Source organism: Adiantum capillus-veneris, chromosome 4, assembly GCF_014529385.1.
Source record: "Adiantum capillus-veneris isolate H3 chromosome 4, ASM1452938v2, whole genome shotgun sequence".
NCBI classification, from domain to species: domain Eukaryota; kingdom Viridiplantae; phylum Streptophyta; class Polypodiopsida; order Polypodiales; family Pteridaceae; genus Adiantum; species Adiantum capillus-veneris.
The window spans coordinates 110,575,869-110,590,064 of NC_140934.1; positions in this window are offsets into that span (position 1 = coordinate 110,575,869).

The following is a 14,196-nucleotide window of genomic DNA, read 5'->3' on the forward strand; positions in this document are numbered from 1 at the left end:
TTTTCTCATATTAAACTGATCATTTAATATGGGATAATAAACGGTAACAAGGGTTAGATATATAGTCATGTGGTTACAGATCTATCTCAACACGGGGCAATGGTAAAGGGGTCCAAATGAGAGACGGTATGTCATAGAGAAAGGATAAATAATGGAGCTTAAAGGGCCTTAGGGTTAGCTTCATTAAAGACCTCCATGGTTAGTGTTAAAAGTCCTTTTTGACCTTAGGCAAGCTAGGGTTGAGCTAAGGTGGGAACCCAACCTAAGCTTGAGGTGCTTGATGACTAAGGTGCTTGAGGTGCTTGTCGTGCTTGATGACTAAGTTGCTTGAGGTGCTTGTCTTGCTTGATGACTAAGGTGCTTGAGGTGCTTGTCATGCGTGATGAGGAAGGTGCTTGAGAAGCTTCCCATGCATGGGGGTAAGGTGCTTGAGTCAAAAATAGACCCTAGAAAGGAGGGGGAAATCCCCAAAGTTAGGGGAATCTTTGACTTAACCTCCCACTCACCCAAAGGACACCCCCTTTTCTCAAGGGGCACATGGACACATGTCAGACTCTCCCTATGCTTAGCCACATGGTGTGCTTGAATGCTATTGGCTGGGCTAAAGAGGGGTCCAATGAGCTTCTAGTTCCATTCAGCAAATATCTAGTTATTTTTAGGCTCTCTCTCTCAAAGGGATGAGGAGGACACTTGTCCAAAGACTACCCATGTGCTTGAAATGCATGTTGCATGTGATTGGCTAGGGGGAGAGGGGTCCAATAAGCTTGAAGCTTGAGCAAAAAGAGGGGGGCTTGCCCAAAGCAAGCAAGGGTAAGGCTAAGGGGATACACCTCTCACACACTAAATTTTTTGGGATATTCTCACTTGGTGAAAGTAGGGGACTCCACCTCCTTCTCCAAGCTTGTTGAGGAGCAAGAGCCTACACCAACACTCTTGGCTATAGAATGTAAATCCAACCAAGAGCCATGCTTCAATGCTTAAGTTTGCCATCTTCTCCATCTTCATTAATATGTTATTATGTATGCTAGCAAGAAGAGTGATGATAAGTGAGGAACTATTTCTTTCTCCTATGGAATGTTTCTTCTTCCTCTTCCCTACCCTCATTCCCCGCTAGCTTTCTCCGCCTTGGAACCGAGGCTTGGGATAGTTAATGCTTTCTACAAAGTTTATGTTATGCTTGTGATGCATGAAGCTTTCCAACTTCATTGCATCACCTAGGTCACAAGGAACACAAAGATTGTATTGTACCAAGTCTCTCTTGATGGGAGGAACTATAATAAAAATGCCTATTGGAGGGGGGACCGCCGGCTCCGTATGAATCTGGTCCTCAACTGTTGTCATGTCCTCTAAACTCTCTCTCTCTCTCTCTTGCAAAATTGTTGTTCATGCCAAGTTAACTAAGTACCGTGTTTATGTTGCTACCATCAAATAAGTTCACCCGCTATGCTCACAAAGTAATCTGACAAAAGTGCTTTATCTAATTCCCTAACTTCGCTACTCCCAAAGTTCATAGGCCATTTCCATTACATTGGTATCAGAGCATTTGGTTTCTCTTTTCTTGGTTAAGAAGAGAGGTCCTTAAGTAGCTTATTAATGGTTGATTTTGTTAATTATATCAGGGTTAGTGGGACTGGGAACTATTATCGGTTTTGTTGAGCCCACTATGTGGGATATGGTGCACACCTCGAAAGATTTGGTCTTAATAATGGAGTCTTTTTAGACTTGCATACGGCTTTACCATTCTTGAGCCATAAGAAGTCCGAAAGGAGCTAACCCTCGGCAACTTGCTATGTTAGACCCACTCCACTACTCTATAATTAACCAATTTGAGCCATGGGTGTAGATGCTTACGTACTGATTTTCAAAGGCTAAAAGGAGTAGCAACTAAGGTTTTGAATTGCCAAAACATACACTAAGTAAACACACAAATTTTGTTAACATGGCTGACAATAACCAAGAGAGTAGAATGAACATTGATAACTTTGATTTTGCACATGAAGGTGCTAATGATGATGCCCCCATGTTTGTTAATTATCTTGTTACTAGGTTGCAACCCCTCTTTGCAAGCTGAAGTTACTCAACAACTTCGTGCTTATGGGATTTCCTTTCCTCTCTAAGAGGAGAGAGAGCTTAGAAGGCCTCTTGATGAGACCCCCAAAAGAAGATTCTCTCCCATATGAGAGGAGGAATCCAAAGAACAAGAAAGTAATGAGTCCCTAAGTTCCTTCAAAGATATGGCTCCATGAAGACGGCGGACTAAACGATCGCCAACTCCTCCCAAGAGGAAACAATAACCCATAGTCCTTCTCCTCGTCATTCCGGAAGGGAAGAGAGGAAACAAATGAATAAAAGGGCAAGAAAGAGGTCACCCTCTTCCCCTTCTTCTTCACCTTCCTTCTCTTCCGACGAAAGCTATCGCTATTCTCCTAGAGGATACAAGAGGGGAAGACATCGCAAATCTTACCTTGCATGGTGAAGGTCATAAAAGCTCAAGAAGTTCAAAGATGGAGGAAAGAGTATCTCTTTTCTCACCTATGATGGCACCTTTGGTGCTACCGATAAAGTATTGGCCTTCATCCAACAATTTGATGCGGCCTTTGGAGACGAGGGCTTCACGGAGTCCTCCAAGCTACACCATGTAGCTATGCACTTCCAAAAATCGGCTCGTCAATGGTGGGCTAGCCTTCATGGCAACGGTGAAGCCCCAAAGACATGGAAATCCCTACGAGTTTCCATCATGAAACAATTTCTTGCAAGCGAGATGCAAAGGACAAAGTGCTCACTGAATGGCGGAGTTTGAGGCTTCTCTCTCATGATTCTATCCACAAATATGTGGACAAGTTTTGGGATTTACATCTCAAGGCTACTGTCATTCAAAAGATAGACTTCGCCGAGCAAAAGCAACAATTATGTGCTGGATTACCTGAAGAGATGGCCGAGTATGTCAACTCTCAACGGCCTGGTTCTATCACCGAATTAATCCACCACACCATGGTTGCTTTGCGCATCAATTTCCAACAAGGGGCTAGACGGAATGTCAAGCCCATGGAAAATAAAGACAAAAGTGATGCAAAGGGGAAAACCAATGCCCAAAATTCTCCCCAAGGCCATTCCAACAACAACAACAACAATCGGTCCAAGGAGAAAGGAGTTTACAAAGGTAAAAGTAAACTCTCTCCTGAAGAGCTTGAAACTTTTCGCAAGGACTACAAATGTTTTAAGTTTGGGGAGCAAGGACATGGTTATCGTTCTTGACCCAAAAGAAATGCTCGCAATGAGACTCCTAGATCTTCGACTATCGAAGCTCCAAAAGAGGATGCTCATTGCAAAGGATCACCTCTCTCCTATGCTTGGGGAAAGGTAAGGGAGCATGATGTCTTCATCTTGTTTGACCTTGGCTCTACTCACAACTTCATATCAATTGAGTTGGCCACCAAGTTGGGCATTCAAGCTTTCGAGATGGGAGATGTTGTAATTGCCCATGCCGCTTTCAAGAGACAACAAGCCTCCATTACTCCCTTCATTGGGAAGTTGAGACTTCATGTCCAAAGCTATGTCGACAAAGAAGACTTCTTTATCTCTCCTCTCCAACATGAGGATGCTATCCTAGGGGCACCATGGTTCAACCGCATGGCTGCCAACATGAAGTTCCCTGAAAAAAGAATCTACTTCACCATATAGATGACAATGAGTCTCGTCATACTATACCACTTGTAAATCCTCTTGCTCTTGATAAATCAATGAAGAGCTCAATTTCTGCGTACATGATTTTTGTCAAAGAGTCCCGAAAAGGTCCTAATGTTTCGTCAAATGTAAATGATAGGAATAAAGAAGAGTTAGACTTGTCTAACTTTCTAAAAGGATTCCGAGATGTGTTCATCGATGATATCCTATGGACTTACCTCCAAAACGAGGGGATGATGACCATCGAATTGAGCTCCTATCAGGAAGCTCACCGCCTAACAAACCTCCTTATCGAGTTTCCAAGCTCAACAAGACGAGACCATGAGGCAAGTATAAGAATTGGTAGACAAAGGGATGGTGAGGCCTAGCTCCTCCCCCTTTTGTTCTCTGGTCCTTTTAGTGCAAAAGAAAAATGGTACATACCGCATGTGTGTGGACTATCGTACACTAAACCATATCAGTATCAAAAACAGATTTCCTGTACCTCGGGTAGAAGATCTGTTTAATAAGCTACAAAGGCTCTACCTACTTTAGTAGGATTGACCTTAAAAGTGGCCACCATCAAATAAGGATAGTGAATGAAGATATCCTAAAGACCACGTTTTGTACGATGTTTGGCCTTTATGAATATCTAGTCACGCCTTTTGGCTTGACTAATGCACCAGCCACGCTCAATCGATTAATGGAGAAATTTTTTAGACCCTACCGCAAATTCATTGGAGTGTTCTTTGATGATATCATCATCTACTCCAAGTCCTTGGAGGAACACAAGCAACATCTCCAAGTGATTTTTCAAGCATTGAGGGAGAACAAGTTTTTTCTCAATCAAAAGAAAAGTGATTTTTTCCTTCGAGAGATTTAATACTGAGGTCATATTATCTCTCAAGATGGTATTTGTATGGATCCATCAAAGTTGGAGGTAATAAATGCATGGCCTAATCCAAGGAATCTACATGAGCTAAGAAGCTTTATTGGTATGTGTGCATACTATAGACGCTTTTATAGCAAAATTCTCTCAAATAGCAAGACCATTACATGACTTAACAAAGAAGAACGTTAAGTATTCATAGACTGCTAAGGACAAAAATGTTTGTGACAAGCTTAAGGAGAAGCTTACCTCCCAACCAGTCCTTATGCTTTCGGATCTCTCAAAGCCATTTGAGGTCCAATGTGATGCTTGTGTTGATTGCCTTGGAGCAGTCCTGCTTCAAGAAGGACATGCCATAGCATATGAGAGCCAAAGGCTTAATACAAATGAAAGAGTCTTACGTATTTATGAGAGAGATTTTAGTTGTTCTACATGGCCTAAACACATGGAAGCACTATCTATTGGGGACTCCATTCATTTTACAAACAGACCATCAAAGTCTCAAGTACTTCATAACGCAAACAAATTTTTTTGACAATGTGCGGTTTGTCGCACGTGTCAATGCAAGGGACTTGCCGATACACTGTGTGCGAGCCACAAATGGCTCCAAGCACATAACTAGCTTAATCTAGTAAGCTCAAAGATGGCGATGATGTGTCACTCACTGCTCTACGCTTGCCGTCATGAAGGATTCCTCGCCACGAAGAAGAAGGAGCTGCCACTGCGCCGCGCTCAACCTCTTTGCCACCGCCGTGTCGTCGTCGCAATGCTCGATCGCACACACACACACACACACACTCTCTCTCTCTCCCTCTCTCTCACGCATACACACACACACACAAGGAGATGAAGAAGAAGAAGATGGAGATGGAGCAAGAGCACTCGTCAATTTGCACAAATGAGAGAATGAGTGAATTTTAGGTTTAGTTGACTTTTATATGAGCTCGCCCCATTCACACTTGGGAGCCTATGCTTAGCCAACTAATCCCTTGAATGTTCCAGTTAGAGTACACCTCTCATCGGCTCACTCTTACCCTTTCCTATTTTCCATGAACTCCCGTACTGGAGTGACCTGCTGATTAATCATCTGCTCGACCCAATGCACATCTTCAAGAATGTGTGGGAGATCACAAGGAAAACCATCACTGGAAAAAGGGAGAGCAAGGCCCAAAGAGATGACCTGCAGGCTGTGCGTCAAATGCCAGAGATGTGGCCTCGACTTAAACCCAATGGAAAGTTTGCTATACCAAAAGTTCCATGGGTTTTGAGTTGTGTAGAAGAGCAACAAGTTAAGAAGACTATATCTTCATTCAAGACTCCCACTAGGTGCATGCGATGTTTGAAAATGGCTTTTACAAGAGATGACAATCTTAGTGGTCTTAAGTCCCACGATTGGCACAAATTTTTACAGTTTATCTTACCAATTGCCATAAAGGATTGTTTGATAGATGACATTAGAAGAACAATATACAAAATCAGTGAGTTGGTACGTGTAGATGGTGGAGCCAGTCTCACTCGCGGAGGCAGTCTCACTAGGTGGGAATCGGCTCGTGAAAGCCGAGCAGTGGACCAGTCAGTAATTACCATGGTGGTTACCATAATAACTTCAAGGGGCTATAAAAAGGACCCATTACATTGTAATCGGGCTGGTTGTACTTTTGGGCTGTTTATCTTTTGACTTCTTACTCTTAGTTGTGTGGTTGTAGTCCTGAAGCTGTTCACAAGCTACATTATCCTCACTTGTAATCTTACTCTGTAATCCCTAATACAGCAGTCAAGTTTACTTCAGTCAGATATACTTTGTATCCATTCTTTCTGAACTCTGAATCTGAATCTGAATTTGAACACTAATTCCAGTCTCTGAGTCTGTCTCTCTCCTTAGTAGATGTATTTCAGTTCATGTAACTGTTCCAGTTCAGTTTCTATCTTCTCCTCCAGTTCTACTGATTGAACTAATGAATCACCAGTAGCTGTAAACTCTAACACCGGAATCAGCTATCTAAAGAGATCAGCTCCAATTCCATTTTGGCGATCACGATGGCTAGAGCTATTGCTCGTTGACCAGAAAACTCCTCTCCGAGTTTGAGTTTTCAACTACAGTGATGGCACCCAAACCCAGCCGTGGCCAAAAACCATCCTACCGCGTTGACCCTATCCCTGAGGAGTCAAAAAGAGATTATGATTCCAAGGATGAACAAGTAACTGACACTGAGGCTCAGGAGGAGCACAGTCATGCTGATGAGGCAAAGGACTTTCAACATTCTAGTCAGTCCAAAAGAAGAAGGGCTAAAAGGGAAGAACGCAAGGCCATGAGTTCTCGGACCACACAGGGGGACGAAGGAAGCAAAGGCAGTAAAGGAAGTCACCATAGTTCTAGTAGAAAATCCAGGAGGAAACATCAACTGAGACGGAAGCAGAAATTAATTGGGATGTAGACACATACCATTATAAGAAAGCTTCAAAAAGGAGCCAGGATTCCAAGGTGAGAAGAGGAAGAAATGATACTGATAGACATGATTACACATCCTCATCGAAAATTTCTTTTCCCGTGTTCAAAGGGGGAAAGAAGGATGACCCAGATGTTCATATCCAAGCCTTTGAGCAGTATGTTGAGTTAAAAAATATTGATGAAGATGACTGGGATGAATACTTTCTGCAAACATTAAAGGAGGCAACAAGGAAATGGTACTACCATTACCCGGCTTGTCAACTCAGATCATATAATAAACTGCTTAAAGCTTTCCGACTAGAATATTCAGACAACAGAGGTGATGAGGATATACTTTGTGAGCTGGATAAGATAAAGCAGAGAAAATTGTCAGTCAGAAGTTATGTTAAGAAAATCAAGGAACTGACTAGACAATTGCGGGAACCACCATCTAAAAAGCGGATGCGAGCATGGTTTTTGAATGGTTTTCGCAGTAAGAAGCTTAGGGAACAGGAGGTGCCAACACTAACAAAGAAATTCAATGATTTGGTGCAGCGAGCCCTGAAGCTAGAACAACAAGCTAAGAAGGAAAAGAGTCATAAGAAGAGGAGGTCCAGTAGTAGCAGTACTTCTACTGAAGATTCTGAGTCCAGTAGAGCCTCCAATAGTTCTGAAAGTAGCTCAGATGAAAAGACCAAAGTCAAGATTAAGAAGGGATCTTGGTCTAGGAAGATTGAAGAGATGGCCCGACAAATTGCTGAAATTAGCCAGACCAGACAGCCGGTAAGAAGAATGAAAACTTGGTGTTCAAAGTGTAAATCTAAAGACCATGTTTCAAACGAATGCCCACAATGTACTTATTGCAAAGCCTATGGCCATCTATGGATCAACTGTGGTATTCGAATTCATCATTTCAAGAAGGAAAAATATTTGTCAGTGGTGGCATTTACCAATGCTGAACTAGTAAGAGTGGAAACTACCAATGCTTCTCAAGAAGAGAAACCAGGTATCAGTGGTACTGGTACAGGGTGCGGTAGATACCAAGCAGATACTAGCTGGGGCCGAGGTCGTGGTAATTTTCAGAATCAAAGCCTGAATTGCTATACTTGTGGTAAGTATGGGCATTTCGTGGCTCAGTGTCCAAAAACACCTGTGAACTGCGGATACTGAGGTGAAGGTTCCAGAACGAGTTCCTATACGAGTAGTTAACGAAGTAAAGGGTTGGTGATTTAGAAAATTCCAAAAAATCCAACGAAACCAGTCACTCCTGAAAGTAGCAAACGGTCTCAGCAGAGAGAGGTATGGAAGGCCAAAGGTAAAGAAAAGGTGGTTGATGAATGGCAGGAGCAGAGAGAACTAGCGGCGAAAATCATATAGGATTTAGCCAAGAAGTTGCCAAAGTAGCTAGAGAGTTTCGACGCCCCGGCCATTCTTAAGATACCTACCCAGTTTTTTGAGACAACACAATCAAATCAGTCAAAGCCTGGGATACCTGAGACCATGTTGGTTGTAGTACAAGGGTTGATGGAAGAGTTGGGAACTGATAAAGAAGCTGAAATCACTAAAATAAAGGAATGGTATTGTGAAGATACTACCAGTTCTTCAAGTTCTGAAAACAACTCTGATCATGAGAAAGAGGAAATTCATGTCAAGATTTGTGACAGAATTCAAAAACTCACTGTGGAGTTAGAGGACATTAGAAGAACTTTGCCTAAAGCAACGAAATTCATCAGACAACGAATGAAGGCTGAGGCGGAGGCCAGATCATTCGACTTGACAGCTGTCAAAGATGATGAAGTGCCGGTGATTCAGGTGGATTACAAAGTTAAAAAACAGTGGGAACCACTATCGAGCGTCATACTAGATGAAGGAGCAGGGGTAAACATTTTGGGAACACATCTTCAACAAAGGATGGGAATTACTAACCTGAAACCAGCACCTTTCAAAGTTCGAATGGCGGATCATCGAGTGGTGCAGGCAACTGGAATGATAGAGAGTATGTAGATAAGAGTGGGCAAAGAAAAGTTCAAAGCTAGTTTCCTAGTACTGGATGTGCAAGGAGCGCATGGGATGCTACTGGGACGCCCATGGCTGCGAACAACATAGGTTGTTCATGAGTATGCTAATTAGACTCTGACAATACAAGGGGCAAGTGGGCAGAATCCAGATTCAGACGAATAACACTAGAAGTTGGAGAAAGGAACTGAGACCCAAAGAGCTTTGCTAGAAGTATAAGGTGAAGAAAATTGAGAGAATGTTAGCGACTATGAATATTTTTCCATTAACAGAGATAGATCTCAATGCAGATTTACTGAACAAAGATCAAGCTGAAAAACAAAAGAAAGAATTTCCAAACTAGTTCACTGAACTGAATTCGGGAGAACGTCCAGTTCGGCTAAGTGGAAGGCCAGAAGAACCAGTTGATTTCAGCACACCATAGAACAGGCACACTCTGGAGGAGCTACTGAAAATCAGAATAGTAATTCAGAGCTCAGAGGGTCATCTTGGGATTACGCTGAGGAGTCAACCAAGAGAAAGGGTGGAGGGCCTAACTGGTTGCTTCCAGATGATCAAGAGATAGAGGAATGAAATTTGGGGTCTGAGGAAAATCCTAGATTGATCAAGGTCAATAAATAAACATCTGAATCCTACGATGAAAGAGAAGGCACGACATATGTTCCAGCACTATAAAGATGTGCTCGCATGGGAACATACTGATCTCAAAGGAGTGGATCCAGAGGTCTGTCAACATCGAATACCACTGAAACCAGATGCCAGACCAATACGACTGCAGTGCTATCGAATGAATCCAAATTATGATAAGAAGGTCAAGGAAGAGATTGACAACCTTCTAAAAGCTGGGTTCATTACTGAAGTAGCCAGTAGCGATTGGTTGTTTCCTATTGTGGTTGTGCCTAAGAAGAATGGGAAGCTGAGAGTATGTGTAGATTATAGGAAACTGAATGCTCAAACCATCACGGATCCATTTCCATTACCCTTCACATATATGTTACTTGATGAAATTGCAGGATATGAGATGTATAGCTTTATGGATGGTTATAGTGGCTATAACCAGTTACAGATTGCTCCTGAGGATCGGGGTAAGACCACTTTTATTACGGAGTTGAGAGCATTTATGTATCTGGTAATGCCATTTGGCCTTTGCAATGCACTGACCACTTTTCAACGATGTATGATGGAAATATTCAGTGGATTTCTTCATCAATTCCTCGCCATATTCATGGATGACTTCACTGTATATTCAACAGAGGAAAAGCATTTACTATTTCTAGAGATAGTTTTTAAGCGCTATCAAGAAAAGCGGATTTGTCTGAATCCATTCAAATCTATTTTCTTAGTTTGGAAAGGATAGCTACTCGGACATGTGGTGTCGAGAAATGGAATAGAAATGGCCAATGACAAGATCTAGTGCGTTCAACAGGCCAAGGCACCTAGAAATGCATCAGAGTTAAGTTCTTTCTTGGGATTATTCATTTTTACAGAAGATTTGTGCACAAGTTTGCTTCCCAAGCATTACCATTGTATGAACTTACAAAGAAAACCAGCAAGTTCAATTGGACTACTGAATGTGAAGAAAGTTTTCAGAATTTAAAGAATGACATCATCAATAAACCAGTTCTTCGATAACCGAATTGGGATGTCATTTTTCATGTACATGTGGATGCTTCGAGATTGGTGATGGGAGCAATACTAGCTCAGCCAGAAGAAAGAACTGATTATCCAGTATACTTTGCCAGTCACAATTTCAGTCAAGCTGAACAAGGATATACAAATACTGAAAGAGAAGCCTTAGGGATGGTTTTCAGTGCTACTAAATTCAGACATTATTTGCTGGGCAAGTTGTTTCATTTCTATGTGGATCATCAAGCCTTATTATTTCTGATTAATAAAGTCATTATTCAAGGCAGGCTGATACGATGGATGATGTTCCTTGTGAAATTTGAAATTTGAATTTTGTATTTTCCATAAACCTGGCAAAAATAATTGTGGTGTTGAGTTCTTGTCTAGGAGTATGGAGGGCTACTATAAGGAGTCTTTAAGAGATGATCCAGTAGATGCAAAACTATTTCAGCTAGAAGTGACAGAATCGATTGATCTAGAATTGTATGAAGTATATCAGTTCTTGTCTAAGGGTGGGTTCCCAGATGACTAAAATTCAGAAGAAGGCTCTGGTTATTAAAAGTCTAAAGTTCACTATCATTGGCGGCTATAGATTGGGTGTCGATGGGATTCTTTGCCGATGTGTGCCTATGGAGGGTAGAAGTTATTGCAGAGGCACATAATGGGGAATCTGGTGGACATTTTTCTATGGATATTACTTTCAAGAAGATTATGCAGGTTGGTTTGTGGTGGCAAACTTTAATATCTGATGTCAGAAGCTTTTGTAAAACATGTGATATATGCCAAAGAATGGGTAGACCCACAGTAGCGAATATGACTCCTTTAACACCAGTCCCGCCAATTGGGTGTTTTCATGAAATGGGGTTTGGATTTTATGGGTCCATTCAAAAAGATTACTCCCAGGAAGAATAGATATATATTAACAACTACCTGTTATGTGACCAAGTGGGTCGAAGCTAAGGCTCTTCCCGACAACACAGCAAAATCCACGGCTAGGTTCATATTTGAGAATATAGTCTGCCGATACGGATGCCCTGTGGAGATTGTGTCAGACCAAGGTACACACTTTATAAATGACAATATGGACATTCTCATGGATATGCTTTCAGTCAAGCATCGGAAATCAACAACTTATTATCCTAGATGCAATGGGCAAGCTAAGAGCAGTAACAAGACTGTCAAGACTATCCTTACCAAGATTGTGTAGAAAAAACGAGAGCAGTGGGACTTGAAACTTCAAATTTCTCTATGGGCATATAGAACAACTTATAAGGTCACCACGGGGTTAACACCATTTAGAATGGTGTATGGCACTGAAGCTATTGTACCTATGGAATTTGTCATACCCACTCTCAGGATGGCAGTAGAGCATGGCTTGGATTTTAATCACAATCTAAAAAAGAGACTGGAGGAGCTAACACAGGTTGATGAGCTGAGACAGAGGGCTATGCTGGAATAAGAAATTATTCAGCAAAGAAGAAAACACTCGCATGACAGACGAATTAAGGTCAGGGAGTTTCAGAAAGGCGATCTGGTTCTCTTATATCGATCAAAATTAGGCCCTAAGAAACCGAACTTAAAGATAGCCTTGGCAGGACCATTTGAAGTTGATTGGGTGTTCTCCAATGGCACGGTAAGGCTGAAAGATTTGTATGGATTACTGTTGCCAAGGGTTTATAATGGAGCTAAAATCAAGCTCTATTATTCAGAAGCCAGGGAAGCTTTTCGAGAAAGGGGTATTGATGGTTTGGGAACTGAAGACCAGGAAATTCTAGAATCAGCTATTTTAGGTCTTTTTCATGTACAACCAGTTCCAGAGCCAGTCAAAAAGTTAGAACAGTACCAGTACGACCAAACCATGACCATACCAAAAACAGAGAAGTACGGAAACCAATATCAGTTCTTATGGAAACAACGGCCAAAAGGACTATCAGTTGTATTCATTTCAAAGACAAGAGAGAGTCTTGTCCAATGTATGTCTGCCACGTCACTTGTGGTGCACAGAACTCTAGGAACGGTAAGTGGTGGAGCTTTTATGGCGCGAACGCGTATAACAGTGAGGTGAGTAAGCGTTTTTCCTCGCAAGTCTCCTGCACGACGCCTACCGACTGTCGTTCATTCGCCATCACCGAGCTCTGAAGTTTCCTCGCTACAGCCGCAAACTTCTTCATCTGAGGAGACTGTGGACTCCTGCTTATCCTTGCCAGCCACACCAGGATACGGGTTTGACGAATCAAGTAAGTCATCTTCTTCTTCGTATACTGATTCATCGTCTTCACGGTGTATGGGTAGGAAGAAAATGTCGGAGAAGATGTAGGAAACCATAGAAGAAATCAAGCCCTTATTGCTGTTGCAAAAGCAACTCTTCCGCTTATTCCTCACAACAAAATACAGAGATATGTGTTTACTGAGCAAGCAGAGGCCTTACTTAGACTGTGGGATTTGCATGTGGTTGTGCAAGCCATAAGGATAGAGTTTGACACACCTATTATAAGGCAAGTTTTGGATTCCTTTAATGCCGAAGACGGAAGTGCTATGGTCTATGGTAGGAAAGTGTCAGTCACTCTAGAAAATTTTGCTTTCGCATTCCAAATGCCAAATGGGCCAAAGCCATCTGTGGCAACTGCAAAACAAATTAGTGCAACCTTGAAAGAAGATGATGCTGCCAAAAAGAAACAAAAAGCCAGTGCGCAAGGAGTGCCAATAGCAGGTCTGGACATTCCTTCTACCTACCGCTTTGTAGTTGAAGCTGTGAGTCTTAAAAATAATCCGACTTATGTGTTAAAAAAGCTATTTTCTATGCTCCTAGCAAAAAGATTGGACTCTACAGTTCTATCAATCTCTGTCAGATATTGTCACACAATGTGGTTCTGCAAACTGCCAAGTTGAAGTCTCAGAATGTCTTCAAAGATTGGTATGTTTGGCAGTTTCTTTACTGGGCATCTGCTCCAGACACCCATGTCCAGGTAAGAATGGCTTGGAGCCAGAAGCCAATTCCAGTTCCGAGCAATGTGGAATTATCGTCAGATGAAGAATCCCCAGAAACTAGTTAGCTCTCACTGGACAAAAGAGAAAGGCCACACAAGAGGAGGCTGGCAGTTCTAAAAGACCAAGGATGACATTGACTAAAAGTGCTGCTCTTCTTAAGCACTTAGAAAGCCAAATCCAAACAGTGTCTACTGAAAAGACTCCAGCTAGCCAGACTGAACAACCTCTCAACCAGACCACTGGTGGAGTCAGTCAGTCAAAAGGGCAGATTTCAACAACCACTAGTACAGATAGGGCCAATCCTGAGCAGCTAGTGGATCAGACTGATAACAAAAAAGGACCAGCACCTTCAAGTCCACTTGGAAAGGTTTCCATTCCTTATAGTGAAGCGGCCCTGCGTTTAACAAGGAAAGATAGGTTACAGCAGCTACAGACTCATCCTCTCAAAGGACGTCTACTTTTGCATAAATCTGATAATTCTACATTACCATATATGGCTCCTGTCACGGTTTATGAGCCAACTGCCTGTGACCCAACCACAGTGAAGGATGGCTGTTCTGTACTAATTCAGTCATCTTGGAACACT